The 24,707-nt window shown below is 34.7% G+C and overlaps 1 protein-coding gene and 1 pseudogene across 4 annotated transcripts in view; one reads left to right on the top strand and one right to left on the bottom strand.

Moving 5' to 3' along the window:
* Window positions 1-24,707, bottom strand: part of NAALADL2 (N-acetylated alpha-linked acidic dipeptidase like 2) — a 1,320,599-nt gene that overhangs the window by 1,067,469 nt on the left and 228,423 nt on the right. The gene's annotated exons all lie outside the window — the stretch shown is intronic.
* On the top strand, window positions 379-1,138 carry LOC106990082 (cyclic AMP-dependent transcription factor ATF-1-like; annotated as a pseudogene).

Below are 24,707 nucleotides of genomic sequence, written 5' to 3' on the forward strand. Positions count from 1 at the left end.
GTTGTGTAAAACATTAAGTAGCACTTCCCTATCCCTTCTAATCAACCACCTTCAAGTAACCAATGTGAACAGTCCATTGTTTCCTCCCATGCCTTAAGCTCCGAAAAATGGGATCATGTCTCACCACTGTAATTTGGGATGGATTTTAAGTGTTAAGTCATTCCATTTAGGATCACAGAATATCTTCATTAAGATATTCACATTATTCACATTATTCACATTATTTTCTACAATTATTCACATTATTTTCTATCCTTTAATAATGCCATAAAGTGAAGTTTGGGATTCTGGGACATTTTTGTGAAATTTATTTTTAAGTGTTTTAAGTGTTTTATATATTTTTTTCATTATTACGAATGATAGTTCACCCACCACAGGTGCAATGGTATCATCTTTATCAGAAAGTGAGGAGTCTCAGGACTCATCAGACGGTATAGGCTCTTCACAGAAAGCCTGCGGGATCCTAGCATGGTGTGCATCTAGCAGAAAAATTTTGAAAGGTTTATCTTCTGAAGATACATGGGGCAGAACAGAAGACAGAGAAAACCCTGGAGTTTCTGCTGTCACTTCTATGTCTGTCCCAACTCCCATCTATCAAACTAGCAATGGACAGTACATTGCCATTGCCCCAAAGGGAGACTTACAACTGGCCAGTTCAGGCACAGATGGAGTATAGGGACTTCAGACATTAACCATGACAAATTCAGTCAGTACTCAGCAAGGGAAAACAATTCTCCAGCATGCACAGACCTCCGATGGACAGCAAATACTTGTGCCTAGCAACCAGGTGGTTGTACAAACTGCACCAGGAGATATGCACACATATCAGATCTGTACCACCCCTTCAGCTATTTCGCTGCCACAACCTGTGGTAATGATATTTCCTGTGACACTTATATCTCAGACAACTAAGACAGATGACCCCCAACTGAAAAGAGAAATAGGTCAATGAAAAACAGAGAAGCTGCGCAAGAATGTCTCAGAAAGAAGAAAGAATATGTGAAATGCCTGGAAAATCAGGTTGCAGTCTTGGAAAATCAAAATAAAACTCTAATAGAAGAGTTAAAAACTTTGAAGGATCTTTATTCCCATAAAGGTATTTGATTAAGAAAGAAAATATTTTTGCAGACCTCCTAAAATTTATATGCGATTTCTTTTCTTCTTAGAGGAGGTTTATAAATTAAAAGGCCAAAAATGAAGCATTTTATTTAGGCTTTTGCAATTCAAAGATAAATACCTTATGCAAGAGATCTGGTGATAGAAGATAAAATGGAAAATGAGCTCAAGGAAGTCACTGACACAGCTGGAAGCTCTGGAAAAATGAAACCCACTCAAGAAGCGGGAAGTGAGCTTTCACCAGTTTGAGTTTCCTAAATGACAATAATCCAAAAATGAGAGAGAAGATGAAATTTGGTAAATGGATTTTTAAAATAAATCAGTTTACCTTATAGGTTTGCATTTCTTACCATTTCCTAAAGTTTACATTTTTCAATTGTGTGTGTTTATATGTTTTATTTCTGCCAATAATTCTAAATTACAAATAGAAAAGCTAATATATAAGTAAATATATAAATTATGTGTTCTGACTATACTTGTTCTATTGTCAGATCGTTGAAATGTTTTTTTTAAGTTTGTTTCTTGGACTTGAGATGGGTTTTGAGACTTGTGTTTAACTATTTTTGAGGTTTTGTCCTCAAAGGCATCTAAGATATATGAATGGAGTAGGGTGATTTTGTAACATTTTTTTATCAGAATGGAAAGAGAACTTCTGTTTAAATGTTTGATACTTTTCTATTTAAAAGTTTGATACTTTTAAGTGGTTTGTTTTTTGGTTACTCTGGTCATTGAGATTTTCTACAAATATATAATAAATTGTTTTTTGATTCTATATTCTGTATGCAGTTGAATATACATTACCTATTCGGTTGTGCTTTAATAGAATGGAATGTTTACAGGCTCTTGAAATGATATTAGAGTATTTTTTTAATTTTTTAAATGTTTATTTATTTTTGAGAGAGAGACAGAGAGACAGAGTGCAAGTAGGGAGGAACAGAGAGAGAGGGAGATACAGAATCTGAAGAAGGCTCCAGGCTCTGAGCTGTCAACACAGAGCGTGACAGGGGTTCAAACTCACAAACTGTGAGATCATTACTTGAGCTGAAGTCCGATGCTTAACTGACTGAGCCACCCAGGTGCCCTGATATTACAGCATTAAAGAAAAATTTTTTTTAAAGTTTATTTATTTTTGATAGGAAAGGAGAAACAGAGCATGAGTGGGGGAGGGGCAGAGAGAGGGAGAGAGAATGTGAAGCAGGCTTCAGGCTCTGAGCTGTCAGCACAGAGCCCCACACAGGGCTCAAACTCACGGACCGTGAGATCATGACCTGAGCCAAAGTCCGACGCTCAACCGACTGAGCCACCCAGGCACCCCTAGAGCATTTTTAAAAAACCTTCTGAGGATGCATACCAAAGTTTTCCAAGAGGATTTTATAATCAATTTAATGTAAGGTTTATCAGATTCTAAAATAGTATGGTTATTTTTTTTAATTTAATGTTTATTTATTTTTGAGATAGAGACAGAGCATAAGCAGGGGAAGCACCGAGAGGGTGGAAAACACAGAATGCCAAGCAGGCTCCAGGGTCTGAGCTGTCAGCACAGAGCCCAATGTGGGGCTCGAACCCACAAACCAGGAGATCATGACCTGAGCCAAAGTTGAATGCTTAACCGACTGAGCCACCCAGGTGCCCCAATCAATGGTACATTTATAAGAAAAGTGACTGCCAATATATTTTTATAGCTAATCTTTATAAATTCTAAAGTTGAGTTCTTAATGATTATTTTAAATGTTTATATAGTTTAGTAAAAAAAATATTTTGCATTGCAAAGTATCATCTTTATATTATGAGAAGTAGTTTCCAGATTGGCTAATACTTGAATTGCAAGTTTTGTATGCAGTTTATCCAAAGCTCAATAATGCCATCCATACACCAGTGTTTAGTCTCTGTATTCCAGTTTGTATACACTTTGAAATTGTACTGTAAAACTAATGAAATTGTACTACAAAACTATTGTGCACTTCTTATACAATACGTATCATATTGTCTGTGAAATTAAAGGATATCTGATAAAATTAAGTTTTCTGAATGTTAATGTATACAAAAAGTGAAATCCGCCAACAAGATAGAATTATTCCAAACATGCATGCACTCACATGAGTCAGCCCACCAACAACCCACCGGCAAATGTGTAGAAGAATTGTACAGGTAGTTTGTACAATATGTATTAAGGCAAATAAACATAAAAGATGCTCAACTTTATCAGTGATTATAGAAATACAAATAAAATCAAATGACTGGCAAAATATAAAAAGTCTGATAATATCCAATACTGGTAATAACAAGGAATAATCACAATACTACTGATATACAAGGTAAATTTGTACAACCAATCTGGAAAAAAAAACGTCATCCTGCAACTAAAGTTGAAGGTAAATACAAAGTGCTTAGATTTTTGAGCTGGCAACTCCAGGAAGGTATATGCCTTAGAGAATTGTTATATCGATCTAATAAGAAAGAGCTTTGCAAAGTGAATTCTATGAATTAGCATTATCAGCATCACCCAAAACCTAGTTAGAAATGCAAATTCTCAGGCCCTACATACACCAGACCTACTAAATCAAAATCCCGGGTGGGGGGAGGCGGGGGGGAGGTGGGTTTCACCAGAAATCTGAATTTTATTATGTTGGTGTTTGATAAGCACTTCAGTAAAATATATACATACTGTCTATTCTCTTCGTGAATTCTTTATTTGTGGATTCACCTAATCTCTAAAATTTATTTGTAACAATATGCTTCTGTTTCCATTGGAAGATGTATACATGCACAGAGTAGTGAAAAATCTACATCATCTTAGGTATACATTCCCACCTGAGGTTAAACAAAGAGACCCTCTCATACTATAAACAAGTGTCTTTCCTGTAGTCTATTGAGTGACACATTTTTTTCTTGCATTTTGTGCTCTTCGTGTATGATTTTGCTGTCTCTGATGGCCCCCAGTGTACTACTGAAGTGCTGTCTCATGTTACTAAATGCAAGAAGCTGTGTTGTGTCTCATGGAGAAAATGTGTTGGATGTGGTTCATTCAGTCATGAGTTATAGTGTTGCTGACCATGAGTTCAATGTCAATGAATCAACAATATATATTACATAAGGTGTCTTTAAATAGAAACACACATAAAACAAGTTTATGTATTGATTGAGGAAAATGTTGTGACCAGAGGCTCCCAGGAACTTATCCCTGTATTTCCTCTGGGGTCAATGATGTAGTATTGGCTAATTCTGTGTTCTAATCAACTTTATAAAACATAACTACTATGAATAATGAGAACCAGCTGTATAGAAGCACTGCCTATATTAGAAATACAAAAGAAAAGAAACGAAAGAAACCAAATGTCATTGACAGGAGAAAAAGGAAGCTTACAATGGCATAATCACATGATGAAATATAATACAGAGGTGAACATTAGTTGATTACATAATTAATACGCACAACATATGTATGTAATGTATAATTACATTAATATTATAATACGAATGACAAAATGATGTTAAATGGAAAAAAAAATCCCAAGAGAGGAAATTCAACATGATCTTGAAGTCCAAAATCATGAAAACTATATATTGTTTAAGGACATAAACATATGTGTCAAACTGTAAAAATTAAAAGCAATGTAAAAAAAAAAAAACAAACCCAAATTCAGGATTGAGTCACCATGAGACTAGGGGAAAACAGAGATATGATAAGGAGAAGAATTTATATAAATACAAGCTGAGTATTGGATACAAAAGGACTCAGGATATTATAAAAATACAGGAAAGAATGGATGGATGGTAAGTAGTACAAAGGGTGTGCATGACAAAGAGTTTTTGAAAAGTTATGGCAATGTTATAGTTACCGTATGTGAATCATTGTTAGTTTTTATACTTATGTAATGACTTACTTGATAAAACTTTTTAAACAGATACTAACTTCAAAACATTTTGTTTGGAATGCAAAAGCAAGAATTATTAACTTGAAGTGAAATGGTGGTTTATAATGTTTTACTGAAATATAAAGACAATAAGCATAGACTAATCACTTTAAAGAATAAATATATTTACCTTGTGACTTAAGGTTTATAAGACTCCTCTAAATATATTGAAATCTATTCTTAGTTAAATCTATTCTAAGGCATTATTATTTTTAGATGAAGCTGTTTTAAGAGGTTAAAGAACTCAAAGCACAAAAATCTAGGACTTCAGATTCCAAAGCAGTGTTCTTTAAAACTATATAGCTGCAGTTATTATAATCCCTAATATCTGAATATGAACAGAATGGTTTCATAACACTTTCAAGTAATTTTTAAATGTATTTTATATGATCTAATAGTATAAAACTCACCTAAGGTGAGTATCAGCTATAACAAACCAAAATATAATATATTGTATATTATTCATATAAAATGGTTGAACGGATTCCCAAGATCATCATTTTCCCCATCAGCTGTAGTGCCTTACCACAATGAAGCCACCAATGCTCTCACTCTTATACTTTCTCTTTTTAAATATTTTTAAATCAAAGATTGCATTAGCCATGGAACTTCAATCTAGTGAAGAGTCCTTTGAGTGATCTTCACATTTGGTCAATTACCAAGTGTGAACTTTCAACTGTAAGTGTTTTATATGTGGTATAAATCTAAGATCAGCTTTAAAAACCAAAGTGGCTATCAACTTGATCAAATAATTAGTGCACCGTTCTCTAGTCTATCATGGATCAGAATGCAAATATATTGCTTCGAAGATATTCAGTACAATCAGACCATTACACTTGAATAACACTAAAGGAAATTTTAATTTCTGCCTGGATTAAAAACATAACACAAAGAGCCACATAATATTTTTCCTTCCTTCCCTTTTCTAGGAGGTTGTCTGTGGACACTTGAATTTACTGGGCTAAATAATATTGTTCTAAGTAAAAGCCTCAGTAAATTGCTGAAAACATTGGAACATAAAATAAAACTCAGTAGATTTACTGAAAATATTTTTTTCTTCACTTAACATGGTTACACAATGTGTCAATTATCTAGTCACTCAGAATTCTGAGGAAGAAAGAAACAACTTTCTCTATAGAGAATCAGTTGGCTTTCATAATACTCAGAGTATATTTGCATAATAACACTGCTACAGCTGCAAGGTTAAATCCATTAATTTATTGGGAACAGAACAGGCTGTTCTGGTTGGCTGTTGCAAAAATTGCTTTTTGCACTTGTCTTCTCCACCATCAAGTATTTGCTGCGAGCACACAATTACTGCAGCAGAGCCTATGTTGCCAAGCAAGGAACCTTATTTAACATGGAAAGTGGCAAACACTTCACTTTCTGAAAATGAAAAAAAAAAAAAATTAATCCTGAAAAGCTTCCTTGTTAACATTTTCTCCTTCTCCAGTTGTTTCATAGGATAACGTAGAAGATGGCAATTCGGATGAAGGTTTACTAGATGAACCCATTTCTGCAGCAACTCTCAGGTGCAAATGTCATCCCTAAATAGTCTCTCTTCACAACTAGAAATAATCTCAAAGCTTCCATAGGTTTTTTTCCCCTAAACAGTAAATTTAAAAATAGAATACTTACCTCCAAAAGTCAGTAACCGAACAAAACATCTGTTGAAGCTCACATTATATACTCAAGAACGGCTATTTAATAAAGGGAAGGCAAATGTATAGCATTTATAGGAATTTATAGCAGAAATCTTTAAAACAATAAAGGGATGGACCAAAAGTTAAATTACATTTAGAAAATGAACTCTATTCAGCCAGGTATTAAAAATGAATATAACCTATAACTAAGTTGAGAAACTTTTTCCTGCCCAGGAAAACTAAATCACAAAACAAAAATTAATGACTACTCAATTTTTTTTAATTAGATAATCTATAAAGTATTTACCTTGTTAAAAAATAAAGTCAGTTGCAAACATAAATAAATATACATTTATTATTATCCAGGTCACTGTAGACTCTGGAGTGAGAGGAGAAAGTCAGACAAAATAGCAGAGACAAAGAAAGAGATGAGGGAGAAAGGAAGTAAAGGAAGAGAAAAATAACAGTATAAAAAATAAATAAACCCTTTCCTTCATCATCCCAATCATGCTTCTTTCTATACCTACTCTGGGCCCAATAGAAATGTAAATGGTTAACTAAAGGAATTCTTTGAATTTTTCCACAAAAAGTTAATATTCAATAAATAATTTCAGTATTATGTTAGAAATCCTTTAAAAAGCACAAAAATGACAAATATATGGGGGAAAGGGTTCAACGGTACGGTATTTAGGTAAATATGGGGACATTTTCCCTTAAAACTAAGAGGCTCAATATCACAGTATTTGTACATTTCATTACCTACAGTAACAAAGCATTTTTGTGCCTTGGTTTAGAATGCCTGTCTCTCCACATTTTTAACCTGCCAATTTTCTTTTATTCTTTCAAGGCCCAAGTCAAATATATTCCCATCTATAAAGCTATCCCAGATCCCCACAGTCTAAAGCAAATGTTTCTTCTTCCAAATCCCTTATTATTTATTCTTCCTTCTATTATGAAACTGAATTTGTATTACAGTCAAATTGTGTTTCTTGACGGAAAAGGATGTCATTTACCTATTAGACCCGACACCTTGAACAATACTATAACGTGAGCTTGTAAAACCTATTTAGGAATCTATGTTGAAATTCCCCCAGCAAAAAAGTATTTTGTTTGCCTAATTCCATTATGCCAAAATGTCTTCTTTACTTTCATTTAAAAAAAAATTCTATGCATCATTAACTAAGACTGACCATCCTTTAATGTGGCTCTCATCAGTCTAGCAGCCAGAGTGATATTTTGAAAGCATAGGTCAGAGCATGTCCCCATTCTGCTCAAAAGTTCACAATGGTTTCCCATTTCAATCACAGTACAAACCAGAGTCTTTATAATGACCTACAAGTTCCTTGCTCCCTCTGACTTTGTTTGTTCCCACTCTCTTCCCACCCCTCCATTTGAATGACAGTGACACCCTCAGTAGGCTTTTCTCACCACAGGGCCCTTGCACTTGCTGCTCTCACTGCCTGAAATGCTCTTAGATACCCCATGATTCACTCCTTAACCATCATATCTTTACTCAAAAGCCACCTGAGCTAGACCTCTCTTTCCTACCTTATGTAAAATTATGCACCCTGACACTTCCCATTCTTTTTCTCCACTCTATATTCTTATTAACAAGTATTTCTCCCTAACATAGAATATACAGACACATCATCACCATGAACACCACCACCACCATTTTTGTCTCACAAAAAATATAAGCTCCAGTAGGGCAGGGATTTTCTTTCCAGACTTACTCACTGTTCTGTTATGAAAGAATAAATAGAGTGTGACCCATAGTAGGTCCTCAATAAACATGCTGAATGTTGACTGAATCAGGAGAATTTTTTCCATATCTTTTGACAAAATGCCTTTGAGCATATAAACATACTTTTGTTGGCATTTGCAGCCCTGTTCTACTTTTAAGCTTTTTACAGAAATGGCTATGTTCCAAGGTTGGAGGGTAGAGAACAAAGTTTAGCTAGTATCCAATGTGGGAGCAGAAAAGTCGACATTGAAATGCATTGTGTTGAGGCAGTGGAGTCAATCAAGGACAGAGAATACATGAATCACAGTTGTCTCTTGCTTACCTTAATCAATAACAAAGTTTAGAATATCCTTATATTAGGACTTAATGAATATATACACACACATCACATATTTCGGAAATATTTGCACATCTATGTTCATAGCAGCACTACTGACAACAGTCAAAAGGTGAAAGCAATCCATATTCACTGATAGATAAATGTAAAAAGAAAATGTGGTATATAAAAACCATGGATTACGATTAAGGTTTTTTTTAATGTCTATTTTTGAGAGAGAGAGAGAGAGAGATGGGGTGTGACTGGGGGTGGGGCAGAGAGAGACAGAGAGGGAGACACAGAATCTGAAGCAGGTCCCTGGCTCCAAGCTGTCAGCACAGAGCCCAATGCAGGGCTCAAATCCACAAACCTTGAGATCATGATCTGAGCCAAAGTCGAAGCTTAACCAACTGAGCCACCCAGGTCCCCCGAATACTACTAAGGTTTAAATGGTAAGGAAATCCTGTCATGTGCTACAGCATGAATGTACCTTTGAAGACATTATGCTAGTAAAGTAAACCAGTCACAAAAATTCAAATACTGTTGATTCCACTTATGTGAAGAATTTAAATTAGTCAAACTCATAGAAATAGAAAGTAGAATAACGGTTGCCAAGGACTGAGGGGAGGGAGAAATGAAGAGTTGTTGTTCAATGTGTATAGTTTCAGTTTTACAGGATGAAAAAGTTCAAGAGATCTACTGTACAATGCTGTGAATATACTTAATGCTACTTAATTCTATACTTACAAATCATAAAAATGATAAATTCAAAGTTATGCATTTTTTATCACAAAGAAGTATTTCTTAAAAAGTAATGATGGCTGAAGCTCTGCAATGCCAGATAAATCAAATTTGTATCCATAAATGCAGATTTGTGCTTTCAAAGGCTATTTCCACCTTAGTTTATTTACAGAAAGCAAATACTACTACACAAATACTGCATTTAATGACAATTGGAAACCATAAATTTTAAGCTGCTCCTCAAGGAAAATTATCTATAAGGACACTGAAATTTTTTTAAGTTTATTTGAGAGAGTGTGTGTGAGCATGCACAGGAGAGGCAAAGAGAGAGAGGGAGAGAGAAAATTCCAAGCAGCCTCCACGCTATCAGCATAGAGCCCAATGCAGGGCTCAATTTCACAAACCAGGACACTTAACTGACTGAGCCACCCAGGTGCTGCTAGACATTGACTTCCTTAAAAATAACAAAGTTCAGGGGCACTTGAATGGCTCAGTTGGTTAAGCATCTGACTTTGGCTCAGGTCATGATCTCATGGTCCATGAGTTCAAGCCCATGTCAGGCTCTATGCTGACAGCTCGGAGCCTGGAGCCTGCTTCAGATTCTGTGTCTCCCTCTCTTTATGCCCCTCCCCAGCTCATGCTCTGTCTCTCTCTCTCTCAAAAATAAATGAACATTAAAAAAATTTTTAGTAACAAAATTTATACTGGAGTACAGTTATTATTTTTAATTTATTATGATGATATTTTTTTAGTAGGCTTCATACATAGTGCAGAGCCCAATGAGGGGCATGAACTCACAACACTGAGATCAAGACCCGAGCTGAGATCAACAGTAGGAAGCCTAACTGAGCCACCCGTGTGCCCAGGAGTGTAGTTATTTTTTAATTAGAGAAAACACTGTATTTGTTTCAGAAGTAATAATTCAATAATTGTAAGTATTTAATACTTACAATTCACTTTTAGTGCTTGCAAGTAGTTGAAAATAGTTTGTGTTCATGCTCTTAAAATTGGCAATTCCTGTACATCTATGAATAATACTGCATAGACACAGTTTAATGAGAATGCTAATTATCAAAATCTTTGTCTGACTTAATAAAAACATCTGGTACCTATATATTTTGCTATTACATGCTAACTATATCCAAATAAAAATCAGTGTGTATTATGTATTTTCCTTTACACAGACATGTGAATTGAATTGTGTTTCTCCACCCAAAAGATATTTTGAAGTCCCAACTGCCAATACTTATTAATATGATCTTTTTTGAAAGTCTTCACAGATGTAATCAAGTTAAGTCAAAATCACACTGGATCATGATGGACCCTAAATCCAATGACTGGTATTATTATAAAAGAAATTCTGACACAGAGAGAATGCCAAGAGACAAAGATTACAGTGACGCACCCACAAACCAAGAATGCCAAGGATTGCCAGCTACCACCAGAAGGTAGAAGACAGGGACTGACCAGATTTTCTCTCAGAGCCTCCAGTGGGATTCTTCCCTGTCAACAACCTGATCGTGGACTTCTAGTCTCTGGATTATAAGAAAATAAAGTTCCATTGCTTTAAGCCATCCAGTCTGTGGTATTTGTTAGAGCATCTCTAGGAAGCTAATACAGTACAAAAACATCTGCATGTGCAAAGGAGCAAACTATGCATGAAGGAACATGGACATTTGAATTTCAATTTCACAAACCTGGGTTCAACTTTGCTCTACTAAATACTTACACTATGATGCTGAGCAAGTTACTTATCCTCTAACATCTACTCTCTTCTGTAAAACTGCAATAATTGCACTGTGAAGATTAGCTGAAATAGTATATAATGATGAGAACCTGTCACATGAGTTCAACCAATAAAAGTAACAACACCAGATAGTAGGGCTGGGTTGCATACATAATGCTCAAATGTAGCAATACTTTTAGTTAACTTCATGTTTTCTTCATGTTAAATACATTAAAATTAGTTTCTCCAGGAATAGAGATATAAAATACAATTCATTGCCTAAAATTCACATCCTCCTAATGCAAAACTGATAGGAATGCAAATGGATAGGGTTGCAAACACCTATACATGTGATTTCAATGACCACTTTCATTCACTATCCACTTACATACCATATTATTTATTATAAAAATGGACTATGTCCTTGGCCTTTAATCAGAACTTACATTTTCTATAGAATATTTTTTCTTCTGATAGTAGTACAGTACTTATTTAACCTTGAAAATTAATAATAGCTTATAGATCATAGTGGTTGCAATTCAGCATTTTAGGATGTTCTGTGGAAAAGTAATTGTATTTTCAAATATCACAGATTTGGGAAGTCAATGACAAATTCCAGTATGTCCACAGAAATATGTGTAGAAAAGTGAATGAATGGTCTAGCAAGCAAGACAAATGTGAAACGTTGTGAGAATTAGATTCAGCCTTTGGACACAGAGCCTAAAAGGCATAAGAGGGAGAGTTCTGTTCAAATATGTAAAGGTTCAACAGAGAGGAAAGAGTATCAATTTATTCTGCATTGTTCCAGAAAACAATATTTGGGTGATCAGACCAAAATTATATAAAGGCAGATTTTGAATCAATATGAGAAATAGTTTTATAACAATCTGAGCTTTCCACAAATGAAACAGGTTGCCTTGAAACAGTACAGATATTTCTGAAAAAGTTGTATCATCATCTGCCAAGGCTACTGTATAGTTGGGCTAGGGAAACTTTTGAGTCCCACAATTTCAAGGTTTTTTTAGATAGGAGCAACCAAACTTATTTTGTAGCTAACTTGAAGGAATACAAACTTTCAAACAAACTGACAATTATACTGAAAACCCACTGTTAAAATTTGGCTTTCCTGACTCAAAAGTTAAATCTCAAAAGATGTTCAATAGACATAGGAAAAGTTGATCAATCTCATCAGTTATCCAGAAGAAACAAACCAGAACAAAACAAACACATTCACCCACCAGAATGGCTTAACGTTAAACATACTGACAATACCAAATGTTTAAAATGAAGTGTTGTGTCTATGGTCGTACCACCCTGAATGTGCCTGATCTCATCTAAAAGGAAGTATTGTGATGTAGGCATGATTTATTGTTCCAGGTATGTAAATTTTAACACCCATATTGGAAAACATGTGGATATCTACTAAAGCTGAAAATATGCATATCATATAGCCTAACAATTACACACTAGGTATCTATCCCTCCCCCCAAAATTCATCATAATATTAACTAAAAGGCATGAATACAAATATCCAGAGCAATAATATTCATGTAAATAATCAAAAGGCTGTCAACAAGATAAACTGACACAGTCTTTCCAGTGGAGTATATAGTAATGAAAACAAATGGACTACTGATACAGCAGAAAAATGAGTGAATCTCAGTAACAATTCTGACTGAAAAAGTCAGATGCAAAAAGGCACATACTGTATGATCACATTTTTAAAAAATATTTTTAATGTTTATTTTAAGAGAGAGAAAGAGCGTGAGTAGGGGAAGGATAGAGAGAGAGGGAGACACAGAACCCGAAGCAGACTCCAGGCTCTGAGCTGTCAGCACAGAGCTCGACACAGGATCGAACTCACAAGTCATGAGAGCATGACCTGAGCTGAAGTTGGACGCTCAACCGACTGAGCCACCCAGGCACCCCTGTATGATTCCATTTTTATAAAGTTCAGTAAGAGGTGTATCTAATCTATGGTGTTAAAAATCAGGATGATGGCTATCTTTGGAGAAGAAGGAGGGTTCCTGGAGTAATAATAATATTCTGTTTTCTGATGGGTAGAGTATTCATGGTATAATCTTTACCCTGAAAAAAATTCATCAAGCTTAACATTTTTTAAACGTTTATTTATTTATTTTGAGAGAGAGAGAGAGAGAGAGAGCAGGAGAGGATCAGAGAGAGAGGGAGAAAGAAAATCCCAAGTGGGTTCAGCACTAACAGTTGTCATGAACCATAAGCCGAAATGAAGAATTGGACGCTTAACCTGACTAAACCACCCAGGCACCCTAAGCTTAACATTTTTAACCAGCATACTTTATGTATACTTCAATGAAATGTTTATATTTTTAAATAGTTAATTTGCTATCTGTGAAATAAGAATATATGTGGAAGTCCAGAAAATGATTTCTATACTTGCTCATCTAATAGAGAGTTTAGTAAAAATATTTAAATTCCTTGCACAGTATTCCTTATAGAAATATAGAATATTAGAGCCTAAAGGAAGCATAGAAGTTATCTGCCCCACATCCAGGAGTGAGGACTAGATGATACAGAAAAGAAATTGAGGCCTAAAGGAGCTATCTTTCCTAAATTCAATCAATAACTAAATGCAGAACAAGGCACAGAACCTAGGTCCATGAATCCATATCTAATGAATTCCTTGTAGTTTGGAAATCCAGAAATTTCCTTTCATAACCACAGGACTATTGGTTTCTCTTATTTTCTTACCATTGACCAAAAAGTGTCTTCATAATTGTCATAATTAAAAGGAAAATATCTTTCCCTTAATTTGTGGATCAGCTAGTTAAATTTCCTCTTTCTTGCAAGTCTACTAAGAACTGCTGCATAAGTGTTCAAGACACAGACACAATTTCCACAAGACTGAACTTAGAGTCTACCTTAAAATGAAAAATGGTGCTGATATTTACAAAATGAAAAATAGTGAGCTAGTCTTGTGGCTCAGCAACCGAATGTTCCACTATGGCACGCCTTCCTTGGTATAACTTCCTCCATCTTAAGCTCTGAAAGACAGCATGAAGACTGAGGGGACTTTGTTGGTTCCAGTGATCTATCAAGTGACTTCAAGAACAGAAAAAAATTTGCATCATTTGGCATATATAATGCCAAATACATTCAACCCAGTGAGATAGTAAATCAATATTCCCTTTAAATTATGAGACAATGCAGCAGGCACAGGAGCACAGCAACTGCCAGAGATAAGAGCACCAAACAGAATTATCATTCAACCCAAATATCAGAAACTAAACATGCAGCTCGTTAAACTGTCCACCACGACACACTAAATGAATAACACATGAAACACATAGGTATACACATTTAAAAACACATACTATATTTAACTGATGCCACCAAAAAGGCACTTTATGTTAACACAACATCTAAGAAAGAAACATTTATGTCCACGTCAATTGATGCTAGTATTTGAAAGTAGTCATTAAAAATTCATTAATTGCTTATTGGTATGAGACTGTGCTTCTAAAACCCCATTAAAAGATGCTCATAGTTCATGATTTATGTATTGATAAAGTGTTAAGTCAATGTGAGGCTATTTGCTTAACCACAATCTGGTGATCTTATATGCAATATGTCAAGTGGTCACAGGAATATGTAGTACAAAACTGAATTTTTTTTGATAATAAAATATTGTATGAAGAAGCAAGGTCATTTTATTAATTGCTTCAAATTTAGACTTTACATGTATTTTTCCATTTAATTACAACTACTAGTTTTCATTTTATGTTATTTTCTCAGCAATGATGTATTTTTGTCCCATTTCAGAGGGATGGCTGAATTGCATTTGACCAAGAAATACGATACACATTGTAAACAAAGGTCTCTATTACTTTTCAGTGTTATTTGCACAACTAGATAAATACGTATGTTTGGAAGACAATATCTATAAAGATTTAAACCCATTCCATCTTATTTGTACTTCACTCACTGTTTAAAAGGAGTTAACTTCAATGCAAAACAGCATGGCTTTATCCCATGGTGCGCTATCATATTTAGATAGACATTTAATTTTCATTTTTTTCTAAGTAAATTTATATTAGTTAAGAGCAATGGAATGTATAATTAAACAATGTCAATTTACATAAAACACTTTGTAAGCAATTTTTATGTTATTTAATATTGAAATTTGCTATAGAAAAGCAGCTAAATAATAGCAATATAGCTTTATATAAAAAAAATTCTTTTGCTTTGTGTCCAACTTCAGCTCAGGTCATGATCTCATGGTTCGTGAGTTCAAGCCCCACGTCAGGCTCTGTGCTGACATCTCAGAGCCTGGAGCCTGCTTCAGATTCTGTGTCTCCCTCTCTCTCTGCCTCTCCTTTGCTCGCACTCTGTCTCTCTCTCTCTCAAAAATAAACACTAAAAAAAATCTTGCTTTGTTATATGAGTATAGTCTATGTAAAACACATAGATATCAGTAGATAATAAATGCAGAGCCACTTACAAGATCAGAGATTGTTCACTGAACAGTTTCAAGGAATACCACTTATTTCCTGGCCTCTGTGAATGGCCCAACTGTAATTGCAGAGTGCACACCCAACATGGCCATACACTATGGCCCTAAATAAGCACCACAGTAAATAATTCAAATGTAATGAAACTACAGCCAAACTTGGGGTGCCTGGGTGGCTCAGTCGGTTGAGCTTCTGACTTCAGCTCAGGTCATGATCTTGCGGTTCTGGGTTCGGGCTCCGCATCTGGCTCTGTGTTGACAGCTCAGAGCCTAGAGCCTGCTTTGGATTCTGTGTCTCCCTCTCTCTCTGCCCCTCCCCCACTCATGCTCTGTCTCTGTCTCTGAAAAATAAATAAATATTAAAAAAAATAAAAAAATTCAGCCAAGCTAATTTTTTTCATGAATTTCTACACACTTACAAAGTTAGGATTTTGATTGTTTTCCTACAAACCATCCCATCACATAAAATTTCACACTTAATGTATTCCCAAGTTTTCTCTGAACAGGAATGCTTTTATTAACTCTAGTCAAGTTATCTTGCCTCATTCATCTCTTTTGGGGCAAATATTCCTTTGCAACTCAATAGACCTCAGCATACAACCCCACTTCTGCAACTTAATTGATATTTTTAATAACCAGGAGTCATCTAGAAAAGGTTAAATTATGTTTTAAGCTTTCTGCTTAATAAGGAAAGCAAGTGAGTGATAAAGTTGTTCCATGTTTCTCCTGTGAGTCCTCATAAATGAGACACTAATTTTGATAATATCCTCAATAACTTTTTTATAATGACATAGAAGCAAATTTCATATTGCTTGTACTCTTCATTTAAAGCTCAGACCAAGGAGTTTGTAAAAGTACTTCTAAAAACATAGCTTTATCTGAGCTAAAGTTTAAAGTAATACTAACTATAATATAATCACAATTGACAGCACATATTGTTTCCCATATATGAGGTACTGTGCTAGAAGCTTTAGACAAATTAACTTCTTTAATCCTCAAATAACACTATTTTTTTTATTTTTATTCTTACAGTAGAGATAAAGAAACTGAGGCTTTCTCTGAGATTGAGCAATAGCCTGTGTCATCCTAATCACTATGTCTTCACTTCTCACCTTGAGGGAGAAGAAATACAAGTTTTACCAAAACGCATCAGGGCTATTTGCAGGAACTCTACATGTCTCCAACCTTTAGGTTCCTCCTAGTTCTAAGTCACTGTGGTAAACAGTGACTAAGTAGAAAAAGTTTTGGATACCTGGGTGGCTGAGACAGTTAAGCATCCAACTCTTGATTTTGGCTCAGGTCATGATCTCACAATGGTCCGTGAATTCAAGCCTCATATAGGGCTCTGCACTGACAGAGCGGAGCCTGCTTGGGATTCTCTCCCTCTCCCTCTCTCTCTGCCCCTCCCACTCCCACTCACACTCTTTCTCTCTCAAAATAAATAAATAAATGTTATTTTAAAAAGTTCTATACCTCAGGTATCAATTAAGAAAAAAGTTTAAATCGGCACCAATAATCCGAAAGAATTAAACTGCATATCCTTCAAACAATTATCATTTAATATTATTAAGTAACCTATTCACAATAGGTGGGTAATTATGAGTTCAGCAATGTTTTCTAAGAATGGAATATAATATTCTATATTATTAATAAAAAATCAAGTAAGTGGACTCTGGGGTTGACATTAAAGACTTTTAATCTAAACCCATCCTGAATAGATGCCACTTGAGGAAATAACTATGAGCAAGGCCAAGATTTCCCTCATAAAATAATTATAGATAATGTCCCAACCACAAACAAATGAACACTTTAGGTGCCAAAGACCTTAATGAAGCTGAATCTTTTTATTTAATCATACTTAATTGAAAGTAAGACCTCTATACATGTAGAGGCTACACGTTTCCCTATCTAATAACCATCGATAATGATACACCATTTTTACCCTGTACATAAGTGCTTCAATATTGATTCTTCCTGTAAGTTCTAAATAATGCTTTCCTATTAATAACCTAGAAAGAATTTTAAGATAAACTAATTATATTTACAAAAAGGTTTCTGGGTCAATAGCTTTTTATTTAATACAGGATATTATTGCCCTTGCTCCAAAAAAATGAATACACTTTCTTAGTGATAGTAAGGCAAAATTCCATTCCTCTTGTTTACTAAAAAATACAATGTGTTTTCTTAATAGAATTGTGCAGAGGGAAATGACCATTTATTTCAGATGAATTTCCCATAATGAAGGTAGAATGAATAAAATATGTCCATTAATGAACTCTTAAAGTTAAATATATGACAGTATGGATAAATCATTTTTTCACATCCTCAGAGATGCATAGTTATAATAAAATGAGAATAAAGATCTTCCCAAACTGACATTAAAAATCAACCTACAAATTTTTAACAAATATTATGATTTTGAAAAAATCACTCTATCTTGGTACTTAGTTTTCCATATCTGATGAATATAAATAACTTCCCAATGTTAAAATGAACAATCATAGAGTATCTTAAGAATCTGTAAGAAACAAAATGCATATATTAACACTGAATAAGTTAACCTTATTCAGTGAAAATTGCATCTGTCAGTCAAAAAAGATACCAAAAACATTGAGCAATTTGATATTTGATTAATAGCTCAACTAAATTCACAAACATCATTAAAATAGTTTCCTTCTATTAATCTTTTTGAAAATAGCTAATACATTATTCTATTATATATATTATATATATTTTTTAAAATATAAATTAGAAAATTTTCTAGAAAAGTAGCTACATCTTAATTTCTAATGGCCTAGAATGAATGGCAGGCATTCTTTCTTTTTCTTGATGAAATGTTTATTGTATTCTATATATTCAGATTCTTACATTCAAAATTCTGTCTCAGAGAAGATAAACTGTTTCAAGCAAAGCCCCAGAAGTACACAGAGGACTCATTAAAGAGAGGTGAGAGTAGGATTAGGGGAACCAACAGTGAAGCACACAAGGACTAATGACAATAGGAAGCCCATGGGTTTTAACAGGAGCAAGAAGAGGGGGCTGTGTTACTGGAACCCAGCAAGAGTGAGAGCTGTTGTAAAGGAGCTACATGATAAGAGATCTGGCCACAGGTAGATTGAGTTTGCTTCCATCTGTCAAATACAGTCCCATAAGGCTTAGTGATAAATATCCTGAGCTGTCTCTTCTCACTCACTGAATTTTTTCCTGACCCTTCTATTGGCTGAACCCTGCAGAGTGAGAAGGCTAGTGAGTCTGCATGATGCAGTTCCTTAAGATTATTCTTTTAGGGTACAGAACATGCAGACAGCAGGAAAATGGATCTGGGAGGCAAACAGAGGATAACCAGCAGACTTACCCTGTGACAACCATTAAGCTGGTATCTGGGAAACAAAACTAAGCCTGCTGTTCCCCTTACCCTTTAATGAGTCTGCCTTTTGCTCTTTACCTATGCTTCAAATACAAAGTAAAGAATATGAACTAGATTTCCACTTAAATTGAAAACAAAATTTAGGAATATATACTATGTTCATATTGGAAAATGAAGAAAACAAGTTCCTCTTTCACTTTGCTTCTATGTTAAAGAAGATAAAATGAATACAATAGCCATCCAACTTAATGATAATATATACTCTTGATTTCAAGTACTAATGACACTTGTTCCAAAACAAATTATATTGCAAAGAAAGTTATTTGGATGAAAGAATGATTATTACTTTTACATCTTATCAATACAAAAAATGTCATCTGTATGAAATTACTGGATCAAAGACCTTAAGGTATTTACCTAAGCCCTCCTGAAAAAGAAATGTGTAACTTTTAAAACCGTAAAGTGTATCCTCACTAAAATAAAACCACCTAAACAAAAAGATGGAAAGAATCTCCTAGCCATTCTTTTATCCCTTATCTTTCTCTCCCAGTTATTTCTTTTTATATTGTCACATCTACACCCAAGACCTTAAGAGTAGATCAGCTTCAAAATTTAAATACACAAATCAAAGGCTTTCAGTTAAAGATATTATTTGTTTACATATATTGCTAAACAATAGTTATAATATTTTAATTTTTTTAAGTTTTTATTTAAATTCTGGTTAGTTAACATAGAGTGTAATATTTTTTTGGTGACAATATAAATGATTCAACATTTCCATATAACACCCGGTGCTCACCACAGCAAATGCACTCCTTAACCCCCATCCCCTATTTCCTGCGTCCTCCCACCCACCTCCCTTCTGGTAACCATCAATTTGTTCTCTATAGTTAAGAGTCTGTTTCTTGCTTTAACTCCCTTTCTCTTTTTTTTCACCTTTGCTTCTTGTTTTGTTTCTTAAACTCCACATATGAGTGAGGTCATATGGTATTTGTCTTTCTCTGACTGAATTATTTCCCTTTGGATCATACTCTTTAGCTTCATCCATGTTATTGTAAATGGCAATATTTTATTCTTTTTTTATGGCTGGGTAATATTCCATTGTGTGTGCGTGCGTGTGCATGCATGCGTGTGTCTGTGTGTGTGTGTGTGTGTGTGTGTGTGTGTGTGTGTGTACATATATCATCTCTTCTTTATTCATTCACCAGTTGATGGACACTTGGGCTATTTCCATAATTTGGCTATTGTAGATAATGCTATTGTAACATAAAGGGTGCATATATCCTTTGGTGTTAGTGTTTTTGTATTCTTTGAGTAAATTCCTAGTAGTGTAATTGCTGGATCATAGGGTAGTCTTCTTTTTAACTTTTTTGAGGACACTCCATACTGTTTTCCAGAGTGCTGTAGCAGCTGACATTCCCACCAACAGTGCAAGAGGGTTCCCCTTTTTCCACATATTCACCATATCTGTTGTTTCCTGTGTTGTTGATTTTAGCCATTTTGACAGATCTGAGGTGATATTTCACTGTAGTTTTAATTTGTATTTCCCTGATAACCAGTGATATCAAGCAACTTTTCATGTGTCTGTTGGCCATCCATATGTCTACTTTGCAAAAATGTTTCTTGGTGTCTTCTATTTTCAATTGGATGATTCATTTTTGGGGTGTTGAGTTTTATAAGTTATTTTTATGTTTTGGATACTAACCCTTTGTCAGATAGGTCATTTGCAAATATCTGCTCCCATTGCATAGGTTGCCTTGTAGTTTTGTTGTTTCCTTCACTATGCAGAAGGTTTTATCTTTTTTTTTTAATTTTTTTTAACATTTATTTATTTTTGAGACAGAGAGAGACAGAGCATGAACGGGGGAGGGGCAGAGAGAGAGGGAGACACAGAATCGGAAGCAGGCTCCAGGCTCTGAGCCATTAGCCCAGAGCCCGACGTGGGGCTCGAACTCACGGACCGCGAGATCGTGACCTGAGCTGAAGTCGGACGCTTAACCGACTGAGCCACCCAGGCACCCCATCAGAAGGTTTTATCTTAATGAAGTCTCAATAATTCAATTTTGCTTTTGCTTCCCTTGCTTCAGGAGACGATATGTCTCCTAGGAAGAAATTGATAAGGCCTATGTCAGAGAGTTTATTGCCTCTGTTCTCCTCTAGGATTTTTATGGTTTTGGATCTCGCATTTAGGTCTTTAATCTATTCTAAATTTATTTTTGTGGATAGTGTAAGAAAGTGATCCAGTTTCATACTTTTGCACTTTGCTGTCCAGTTTTCCCAACACTATTTGTTAAAAAGACAGTGTTTTTTCTCATTGGATATTCTTTCCTGCTTTGTTGAAGATTAATTGACCATATAGTTGTGGGTTTCTGGGTTTTCTATTCTGTTCTATTGATCTGTGTATTTTTGTGCCAATACCATACTGTTTTGATAACTACAGCTTTGTAATATAAGTTGAAGTCCAGAATGGTGACAGTTGTGCTTTTCTTTTCCAAGGTTGCATTGACTATCTCAGATCTTTTATGGTCCCATACAAAATTAGGATAGTTTGTTCTAGCTCTGTGAAAAGTGTTGTTGGTGTTTTGATAGGGAGTGCATTAAATGTGTATATTCCTATGGGTAGTAGAGATATTTTAATATTTTTTTCTTCCAACCCATGAACATGAATGTCTTTACATTTCTCTGTGTCATCTTCAATTTCTTTCATCAGTGTTTTATAGTTCTCAGAGTACAGGTCTTTTGCCTCTTTGGTTCGGTTTATTCTTAGCTATCTTATTGATTTTGGTGCAATTGTAAGTGGGATTGATCCTTAATTTCTCTTTCTGAGGATTCATTACTGGTATATAGAAATGCAACAGATTCCTGTACATTGATTTTGTATCCTGTGATTTTGCTAAATTCATGCATCAGTTCTAACAGTTGTTTGCTGGAGTCTTTGTGTTTTCTATACAGAGTATCATGTAATCTGTGAAGAGTGAAAGTTTTACTTCTTCCTTGTCAATGACATTTGTTTCTTTTTGTTGTCTGATTACTATGACTAGGACTAATAGTACTATGTTAAATAACAATGGTGAGAGTGGACATCCGTATCTTGGTCCTGACAGTACCGGAAAAGTTCTCAGTTTTTCCCCATTTAGAATGATATCAGCTGTGGGTTTTTCATATATGGTCTTCATTACATTAAGGTATGTTCCTTCTAAACCCAACTGATTGAGACTTTTTATCATGAAAGGATATTGTCAAATGCCTTTTCTGCCTCTATCGAAAGGTTCATATGTTTTTTATTCTTCTTTTACTAATGTGACATATCATACTGATTGATTTGTGAATACTGACCCACCTTTGCAACCCAGGAATAAATCCCTCATGGTCATGGTGAATGACTTTTTAAAGGTATTATTGGATTCAGTTTGCTAGCATTTTATTGAGAATTTTTACATCCATGTTTGTCTGGGATATTGACCTGTAGTTCTCTTTTTTTAGTGGACCTTTTACCCAGTTTTGATATCAGGGTAATGCTGATCTCATAGAATGAATTTGGGAGTTTTCCTTCCTTCTATATTTTCATAATAATTTGGGAAGAGTAGGTATTAACTCTTCTTCAAATGTTTGGCAGAATTTGCTTGTGAAGCCATCTGGCCCCAGACTTTTGTTTATTGGGAGTTTTTGAGTACTGATTCAATTTCTTTGCTGGCTATTGGTCTATTCAAATTTTCTATTTCTTCCTTTTTCAGTTTTGGTAGTTCATATGTTTGTAGGAATTTATCCATTTTCTTTCAGGTTGTCCAGTTTGTTGGCATATAGTTTTTCACAATATTCTCTTATAATTGTTTCTATTTCTGTGGTGTTGATTGTTATTTCTCCCCTCTCCTTTGTTATTTTATTTATTGGGTCTTTTTTCTTCTCTATGTCTGGTTAGAGGTTTATCAATTTTTTTTCAGTGTTTATTTTTGAGAGAGAGAGAGAGAGAGAGAGAGAGTGTGTGTGTGAGTGGGGGAGGAGCAGAGAAAGAGAGGGAGACACAGAATCTGAAGCAAGCTTCAGGCTCTGAGCTGTCAGCACAGAGTCCAACACGGGGCTTGAACTTGGAAACGGTGAGACCTATGATGAAGTCAGATGCGTAACCAACTGAGCCACCCAGGCATCTCGAGGTTTATCAATTTTATTAATTATTTCAAAGAACCAGCTCCTGGTTTCATTGATATGTTCTGTTGTTTTGTTTTGTTGGTTTCTATACCATGTATTTCTGCTCTAATCTTTATTATTTCCTTTTCTCTGCTGGCTTTAGGTTTTATTTGTTGTTCTTTTTCTCATTCCATAAAGTGTAAGGTTAGGTTGTTTGAGATTTTTTTTTTTTTGCTTGTTGTGGTAGGCCTGTATTGCTACATACTTCCCTGTTTTAACCACTTTTCCTGCATTCCAAAGGTTTTGGACTGTTGCATTTCCACTTTCATTTATTTTCATGTATTTTCTTATTTCTTCTTTGATCTCCTGGTTGACTCATTCCTTGTTTAGTAGCATGTTGTTTAAACTTCATGTACTTATGGCCTTTCCAGATTTCTTTTTGTGGTGACTTCTAGTTTCATAGTGTTGTGGTAAGAAAAGGTGCATGGTATGATTTCATCTTTTTGTATTTGTTGAAGCCTGTTTTTTGACCTAATGTGTGATCTATTCTGGAGAACGTTCCATATGCACTTGAAAAGAATGTGTACTCTGCTGTTTAAGAATGGAATGTTCTGAATGTATCTATTAAGTCCATCTGGTCCAGTGTGTCATTGTTTTCTTGTTTATTTTCTGTTTAGATGATTTATCTATTGATGTAAGTAGGGTGTTAAGGTCGCCTACTATTATGTTATTATCAATTAGTTCCTTTATGTTTGTTAATTGTTTTATATATTTGGGTGCTCCCATGTTGGTTGGATAAATATTTACAATTTTTATATTTTCTTGCTGAATTGTCCCTTTTATGATTATATAATGCCTTTCTTTTTCTCTTTTTTACAGTCTCTGTTTAAAAGTCTAGTTGTATAATATAAGTATTGCTACTCTGGCTTTCTTTTGACATCCATTTGCATGTTAAGTGTCTCCACCCCCTCTGCTTTCAATCTGCAGGTGACTTTAGGTCTAAATTGAATCTCTTGTAGGCTATATATACATGGGTCTTTTGATTGGAGCATTTAGTACAGATAAAAAATATCAAAAGACATAGGGTTCTTAATATTTCTTAGAAAACAGTTCCCTTTGAGAGTATCATTAACACTAACGATACATTGCCTATAAGAGTGCACATACATACAAGATTTGGCAACGATCATATATGGACAGATAAAGAACATAAGAAAGAAATAAATCAAAATTAATCACTACCTTTCACTACAGTTTGAGAAATCTATACAAATAAGTACACATAGTAAAGTTTGATAGAAAAGGAAAAAGGAGATCTTTGATTATGGAAACTTTAACACAATAGGAATGCAAAAAACTTAAGTATAGTATATGGATAGATAATAATGGAGTCTTATAACAGGGTGATGTTTACCCAAAACTACATTTATATGTATTTCTTAATTTTTTTAAACATTTTTAAAGTTTATTTTGAGAGAGAGAAAGAGAGAATACCAGAGAGGAAGGGCAGAGACAGAGGGAAAGAA

This window comes from Acinonyx jubatus, chromosome C2 (genome assembly GCF_027475565.1).
Source record: "Acinonyx jubatus isolate Ajub_Pintada_27869175 chromosome C2, VMU_Ajub_asm_v1.0, whole genome shotgun sequence".
NCBI classification, from domain to species: domain Eukaryota; kingdom Metazoa; phylum Chordata; class Mammalia; order Carnivora; family Felidae; genus Acinonyx; species Acinonyx jubatus.